Below are 8,581 nucleotides of genomic sequence, written 5' to 3' on the forward strand. Positions count from 1 at the left end.
TATTTATTTATTTATCAGTAACCGTATTTGTGGAAGAGACTGCTTTTGTGTCTTTTGTTGTCCTCAATAAGTTATAATTCAGGGAGGCATTCTTTTATTCCCAGGATAGCACACTGTAGCGGACCTACGCTGTATTTCTAGTAACTACACCAATGTTGAAGGGCAGGGGAATCTAGTGGACACTCCCCATCCATTGAAGAAGCTTTTATACCTTTGTGCTCACATTCAGTCATGTAGTACATGTTGCAATTCAGCCAGAAATAAAATGTCTGTCCTCTCTGTGATGTACAAGTGCAGGAAATTGATTCTTTAATAAAAATTCAACAGCCAAGTTTCATTACGTTTCTGGGCTTATTCTTTTTCCCTTGCGGAGCGGAAAAATATCACAGTTTATTAAATTACTTTTCTGAAAAGTCTCGGGGGATGCCATCTTAACTCCCGTCCTCTTTCACAAGGCCATTTTAGACCGTAACTAGGCATGTCTGCTTAGAAAGGCAGGAAGAGAGAGGAAGCAAGCGCATGTAACCAAAGCATTGCAAGCACACTACATTTTCTGAATTCAATGGCTGCCAAAGAGTTTGTGGTAATTCTATTGAATGCAGCAGGGAACTGAATGATCCCACAAATCAAGGTTGAGGGAGTTTGCATACAATAAATGGCAAGGCTGCTGTCATTTGAAATTGCAAATGAAGAATGTGTACAGAGATCCATGCAGGGGTTGTACACAGTACGTGCTTAAATGTGTCCACGGCTAATAAAGGCAGATTCCGCCACAGAAAGGGCCTCAGCCTTTATTACCACCACACGCATTTTGAGGAACCTGTGCACATGTTTGTAGAAATTCTAATAATTTTCAATCATGAATTATTTTATATACAATAATTGAAAATGATGTTTTTTCCTCTTCCATAAAAATAATAAATGATTGACATTTCTATTTATTGCCAAGTCATTAACACGAACACTGTATGTACCTGGCACTAATCTGAGACATTATTCATGAGTTCATATGCTATAAAGGAGATAGTGTATGTTGGAGACGCTCGACGACTTAACAAGAACTGCAGCAGTAAGCGCACAAAGACCCAGAGGCATGTGAAGAGGTTGAGTTAAAACCAGTCAGTCAGTTGAATGACAGATGTACAGTAGTAACTATCATCCTTAATATCATCCTGCTGTGCCATCATTTGACTTTCAAAACCATCCTGGATCCGGGAGCATAGTCATCCAAGATAGCAACTGCTCCCAGAAAGAGTTACTTTTTGTCAAGCAATGCTAATGTTGAGTGTCACAAGCCACACATTCTTATCAACACACACAAGAACACACAAGCCATACCAATTGTTGTCTGAGCTACACAAAGAATCAGCCTCAAGAAATCATGAGGAATTTACAATTTTTTGCTCATAGGTCACAAAGAAGAGGCATAGAAGGGAGGATGATATTTATGAACTTTGGATTTGAATACAAAGTCAGAGAAAACGTGCACTTCAGTTCCATATGTTTGCCACAACAGTGTTTGTATCTATCTAACCACCCACTAGTGGGTCCGGGCGAATCACAATATAAGTATTCCATGTCAGTTTATCAATAATTAGTGATTTTTTGCACATATTTAAGCAATTGTCTATCACCTTCGAGTTAAAACACTACCAGATATGATCACATTTTTTTTTTTCCTTTGCTAAGTAACCTAACACACTTGTATGGATATATTTGTGAACAACTAAAATATGAAACTGAGCAGAACAAATGTTTTTGGATGCAGAGTTATTTACTAGCGTTAACTACAATGACACGTATTGTCATAATAGATGCAATTGAGTCTATTTTAAATGTAAAAAAGACATCTGACTGTAATTTGGCAATAGCACAATACTGGCTGTGCTATAAACAGTCAACCCACCATGTCAGTTCATTATCTAACTCTGAGTGGGCTCTGAATTGGTTTGGAAGGACAAACTGTTAACTGGGCCCTCAATACCAACATGGGTCATGCCTAGTGTGAAAGCGGCATTAGTGAAATTGGACCCTTGAGGTTTTTTGAATGCTCTTTTCCATCTGTTCGCTGGTGTGAATCTTAAGTGTTGTATGTGTGCAAGTACCAGATACAGCATGAGGGTCACACTGGATATGACAGCCCTTGAAGAAGGCACATTGTCCCAAGAGTGTGTTTATTTGAGTTGCGTGACGATTAATGTGCACACACTGTATACTGACGTGTTTATGCATTAGGGTTATTGTGTGAAGCCCGGGACTCTAATCCCCTAATCTGCTGAACCTGGAAATCACTGCAGTTATCTGTCAGGCAGGTCAGAAAAGAGCTCAACGCCAAATCACATACACATACATGCACATACAGGCAAACGCATTAACACACACACACACAAAGGCACGCACAGCAAGAGTAATTTAGTCAACAGGGTCAGCCTCATTCAGTCTAATAAAGATTGATGCTCCTCTGTCCAAACCTCACAGGTGTTGTAGTAAACTGTAGACATACGTAACCCAAATAGAAGCATTGAGAGCAGGCAGAGGTTGAGATTCCTTCCAACTATTTTCACCATTACAGATTCATGTGTGAGGAATCGTGTCTGGATAAAAGATAATCTGCAAAATCCATTCCTGAAAGATTGAATTGGAGATTTCATTTGGGTCTCAAAAGAAATTCACAGGCATTTCTTTCACATTTGTTTCATACAGAATGTCTCCATAGGCTCAATGTGTTAATTTGGTCTGATTATTTTTAGTCTTTTGTGTGTATATGTCATTATCGCTAGTTGACCTGTTCAGGTCACCTTTCCAGTGTGTTTGTCTTAATACTGGTTTTCCTATTGATATCGAAGAAATGTTATCATCATTTGGGTCATGATGATTTGTTATTTTTAAGAACCGGGTCTTCAAAAGGAGGATTAGGATATAGTGATCAACTTGGTGATGGCAGACAGCTAAGCTTACGACCCATAAGGTCCAGCAAGGACGGAGACTCTGAGAACCTCTAATGCTCTGACGCTTGTGTTGGTTCTAAAGCTCTAAGGCCTGTCTGTTCAAATATATATATATATCCGCAAGTCTCTGTGTGTGTGGGAGGGTTGATGGGTATGTGCCAAATAGGACACCCTGAGGGCTTGTCTGGAGCTTTTGGTTGACATGGCCTGCTGCTGTCCAGTGTGCTCCTATTAGTGCTAGCACATATGCAAACATATACACCCACACTCAGAGATACAAAATAATGTTACACAAAGGTAACAAAATGCTTGCACAGTATAAGTATATGTTGACACAAAAAGTATTACCATATACGTATAGAATATAAACATTATAAAATATATAAAAAATTACCATATACAGTACATAGTTCTAAGTGTATAGTGATCACACTGCAATCTTTAGTTGTTGTTTTTTTTTTTAATTGTGGAAGCCTGTCAAAAGCTCAGTTAACTTCAGAGACTGATAGATCACACACTCATGACTGCTTGACAAGATTTAAAAGTGCAGGAGGCAAAGGTATCGAGGGAATCTCTGTGGGTTACATGGATTGTGAACTCAGCAGGGTGTCTCGTCATCTCTCTGTCATGTTAATAGTTAATAGTAACTGCTCGACTATGACACCCCAAGCTAGTTGGTAGGATTTTTTCCCCTCCACAGCACCCCACCAGAAAGTGGTTGCACTATTTTCTACAAGCATGTCAAATTAATCTTCATTCCCTATTGAATGGTTTCCTTCAATGTACTGCTGATTGAAAGTCAAATGGAGCTTTCAGCCTAAATGTTTTGTGCTATAAAGATTTTTAAAACTTGATCAGTGTAGGACTGTAACTCTTGAATATTTTTAGAACCAAGTATTCTATCGATTGCTCCATCAATAATCAAATATCCATTCATCCATACATTTTCTGTACTGCTTGTCCCCACGGCGGTCGCAGGCGTGCCGGAGCCTATCCCAGCAAGTCATTGGGCAGTAGGCGAGGACACACTGAACTGGTTGCCAGCCAATCGCAGGGCACACATAAATGAACAACCATTCACACTCGTACCTATAGGCAATTTGGAGTGCTCAATCGGCCTACCAGGAATGTTTTGGGGAAACCGGAAGGCCCGGAAAAACCCACGCGGGTACGGGGAGAACATGTAAACTCCACACAGGGAGAGCCGGAGGTGGAATTAAACCCTCCTAACTGTGAGGCGGACGTGATAACCAGTGCGCCACCGTGCCACCCCAATAATCAAATAATTTGATTACATTTTATTTTGCATGAAAGTGTACTGCAAAACAATTTCTGTTGATTTACTGTTGCTTATTTGGTAACGGACGTGCTAACCAGTGTGCCACCGTGCTGCGGTGGATTTAGATCAGGGGTCACCAACCTTTCTTAAACCGAGAGCTACTTCCTGGGTACTGATTAAGGCAAAGGACTACCAGTTTGATCCACATTTCTGAAATAGCCAATTTGCTCAATTTGGCTTTCACTTTGTGTTATTATTGTCATTTCCAGTTCACATGTGTGATTTTAACAAGAATAGCAAAAATACAGTCAAACCTTGGTTTTTGACCACAATCAGTTCCAGAAGGCGGTTCGAGAAGCGAATCAGTCGAATTCCGAATCTATTTTTCCCATTACAAATAATGGGAAAAAAAATTAATCAATTTCAAGACAAAAAAAAAAACACGCCTTTTTTAAGCATTTTTTCATTTGCGCATATTTGTCCGATCGCACAACTGCAGCGCACCACCGAACGCGCAACCGTAGCGCGTCACCCACCGCGCAACTGCACCGCGCTGGTCGCATTATTGTGACAGAGCCGTCGTTGAAATTTAGAAAATATTTTTAAAGTCCTGATGTGCTTTCCAAAATTTAAGAGGACCTAAGTGCCCAGGGGGCTTAATTTTGTCCGATCACGCAACTGCAGCGCCCCGCCGAACGCGCAACTGTCGCGTTGCTTTAAGAGCGTCTTTGTGTTTTAGGATGGCTTTACTGCTCCCACTTGCTTTCTTTGTAGTCATGATTAGGGGTTATATAATCCTCAAAGTAACGAAAATACCGTAACAACGGAGTCAGTCGGCGGCCGCGCGGTCGTGTTTTCTCGGGTCCTCCCGTCTCATCTCGCGAGGTTCGACCTCCGAATTTTGTTCAACAACCGAAGCAAAAAAATCTCGAATTTTTTGTTCGAATTCCGATTTGTTCGTGAACCGGGACGTTCGAAAACCGAGGTTTGACTGTAAAATAAAAAGATGCAGCTCACTGACAAGTGCCGCTATTTGAGCTAATTTTAGAACAGTCCTGCGGGCGACTCATGCGGTCCTCACGGGAGACCTGGTGCCCGCGGGCACCGTGTTGGTGACCCCTGATTTAGATTATTCTAAGGTAAAAAAAAAAAAAAAAAAAATACTCTAAAGTTTAGAGTACTGTTTTGATAATTGAGTATTTGTTTAGGGTCTAAACGAATACTCGATTATTAAAACAGTTTTTAATTTCATAATTGATCATTTGTTGATTCATCATTTATTTAGACAGCTCTGGGTCCGTGTATATACATCACTAATTATCTGAAACAACCGGCAAACCCCCAAAAATACAGGTGTAGGGGCTGAAGTTAGTGTGTTGAATCATTTCCACTCATTGGCTCTCGCATTTTTGAGTGCTGAGAAATATCACCTTTTCGCTGTATGGGCATCGATGTTTTCAAATTATGTTATAAAAGCACATTGTTTTGTTTGCTTTGGCTTGACTACAAAGAGACAAACAGCTATTGCAGTGTGGAATTTGGTCACTATCAAGAAAACTCTGTTCAGAGAAGGTATACCTTTGTCAATCGTGCCCAAAACATTTCATTGACAAGGCTGTCTTGGTTTGATTTAATAAAAGAAAGAAATGCCTGTCCTCTTTACTTTGTTGTGTGCCTTGATGGACAGTGGCCATGTGTAGCTTTTGAAAAAGTGTTTTTCTCTGGGTGTTATGGCACTTACATACTTTTAGAGGACGTGCAGATTGACACAAAATGAGTCATAAACGAATCATCAATGCAAACTTGGTATTTTACACATAACCTATATTAATACTATGAACAAATACTATGACAGCGTCGACCATGTACTTAATACTTTCCCACTGCAAGAACTGTTTCAGAACAGAATAAAGAGCAACAAATAAATGGGGAAATATGAGAATACAAATGTGATCATGAGGAGACACAATAGTGAATCTCATACTTAAAGCCCACTGGACACTCGGTCCATGACATGGTGACACAAAAGCATCTTTATCAGGTGCCAAGAGGCTGGTGTGCCTTGTCCACTGTATAACAAATTTAAATAATACATACACACAAAACAGCCAGATTTTTTCTCTTTAATTACCCGCCGTCCCCCTTCTTTTTTGTTTTTTTTTCTTAACAGTATGACGCGCGTGATGGCACTCGTGAATGTTTGCAGCCTCCGGAATACCTGCTTTGAAAAATGCCTTCGCTCTAGAAAACACCGCACTCACAACGCAGCAGCGCAAACAGGCGAAAGAAGCACGGGTCGGGCCATTGTCAGCCAAGTGCAGTCACTCCCCATTCATGTTCGCAAATAATATTCCATGAAAGGCATCTCAATGTCATGACGCTGCTCTGCTCCACACACGCTCTTTGACACAAGATCGCACCCACGCGTCGCATAAGCTACGCGCGTCCACAGAAGATGAACACAATAATTCTAAGCGTTTTTGCTGTATTTCAAAACGTCACGTACCTGTTTTCCTAGATATGTTCAGCGTTCAGCGTATAATCCTCCGTCTTCGATTTGCAACTTTTTTTTTTTTTCTTGCCGCCCAACCAAACGGGTTAACACGTGTATTTCAGTGCATACTTTTCTTCGCCTTGCTGATCCCGATTAGGTGTTACAGTATGCGGACAAAATGCGGAAGGAGGTGGCCAAAAAACCTCCCGCGCAACATACGCGGGACTCAAACGGTGCAATCCATCCGGTGTCAAAGCAGGTAGCAGGGAAAGAAAAAAAAAAACGAGAGCTAACTTTATAAGATGGCCATACAGCTGACACACGCAGCAGTGCGCAAACGTCGAGCCTCCAATGAAGAGAACGAGGCAGACGCGCTGTCGGACATACTGTGAAGAGACATCAACAAACGGCGATGACCGAGGCTCGGGAGCGCGCGTTCACGGTCGAGCCAGCGGTCATTATCATTATCTAGGCATGCAGGCTTTAATCCACCGAGCACTGCTGGTTGCAGCAACATCCACAGAAGAGGCAGTGTGAATCGATTCAACTCTTGATTGTTCAAAGTTAAAGGAAGTTATCCGATGATTAATTATCTTAATCATTATCATCCATTTTCCTATCATTTCATATTTAGTATGTATTGAATGGACACAAGCTTGAGTGAGAAAAAAATTACATATTAAAACAAATAGGTGGTGGCTACATTGGGTTCAGCTGCACAATTAGCCGTGAAGAAAAAAAAAATGCACTTACCAATTTTGAATGACACTCTCACAGGTATTACGTTAAACAAAAAAAAAAAGTTTTCTTGTAGTTTGTATAGAGGACCAAAGCTTCCAAAATAAATAATAATTAATTAATAACTGAATACAAAAACAAACATTTATTTGTATGTGTATATATATATATATATGTGTGTGTGTGTGTGTGTGTGTGTGTGTGTGTGTGTGTGTGTGTGTGTGTGTGTGTATATATGTATGTGTATATATGTATATATTTATATATATATATATATGTGTGTGAATATTATAATTATTAATTATATTATATTAATATGTATTAATATTAGAATATATACTATATATATTTATATATTCACTAAAACTGATTCTAATAATTCAGGTAAAATGACTGTTGTGGGCATCACTTCCTACTCTTGATTGAGGTGGCAGGCAGGAATACCAAGTGGATTTTGATCAACCGATAAGTGAATAATTCAACCCAAGACATGCTTAGGACCGCTCCCTCATTTGAATGACATTCACTATGTTTACATGCAGACGATATCCAGGTTAAGGTCAGAATTTAAACCGTTTACATGCCTCAACGGACAGAGCTACACACAATTAAATCTCCCTATTGACCGACCCCCTCAACACCGGAATAAAAGTCTGTTTACTCTTCGCTCAAAAAGTGTGCTTTTCTGTCGCATCTCCAAGGTATACCATGATTGTTTACATTTGCTTATTTTGAGTTTGCTTGCCAGACGTACAGACTTATACACACCTGCATTATGTCTATGTACACTGCGTCATTTTAACCGTAAATACAGAAAATAGTGTGAAAACAATTGCGTTCAAGTTAGGCTCGCTCAGGAACTAAATACTCCTTGTACTTCAAAGACCAAGGCTGTGTCCAAATGTGCACATTATTGCCCATATAGTGCACTATGAATAGGTTAGGCAATTTTCTAGATCCGGATATGTCAGAAAATCCTAGGAGCATAAATGTAGGGTGCTCAAAATGACTCACAATGGACTTGGAAAAGTAGTGACAATTGATGCTCACTCAAAAGTTAGAAATAGACCATGATGCATTGAAAGCAGTAAAACAACATGGCGGAAATGTCAAAGCGGTATA

At 40.1% G+C, this 8,581-nt stretch overlaps 1 protein-coding gene across 8 annotated transcripts in view; it reads right to left on the minus strand.

Annotated features, from left to right (window-relative positions):
* Window positions 1-7,147, minus strand: part of LOC125989940 (teneurin-2) — a 202,105-nt gene extending 194,958 nt beyond the window's left edge. For all 8 annotated transcript variants that reach the window (XM_049756483.2, XM_049756477.2, XM_049756462.1 and 5 more), the window contains exon 1: window positions 6,734-7,147. The gene's annotated coding sequence lies outside the window, so the exon portion shown is untranslated. The remainder of the gene's footprint in view (window positions 1-6,733) is intronic.
* Window positions 7,148-8,581: the final 1,434 nt, after the last annotated feature.

The sequence above is a fragment of the Syngnathus scovelli genome, chromosome 1 (assembly GCF_024217435.2).
Source record: "Syngnathus scovelli strain Florida chromosome 1, RoL_Ssco_1.2, whole genome shotgun sequence".
NCBI classification, from domain to species: Eukaryota; Metazoa; Chordata; class Actinopteri; order Syngnathiformes; family Syngnathidae; genus Syngnathus; species Syngnathus scovelli.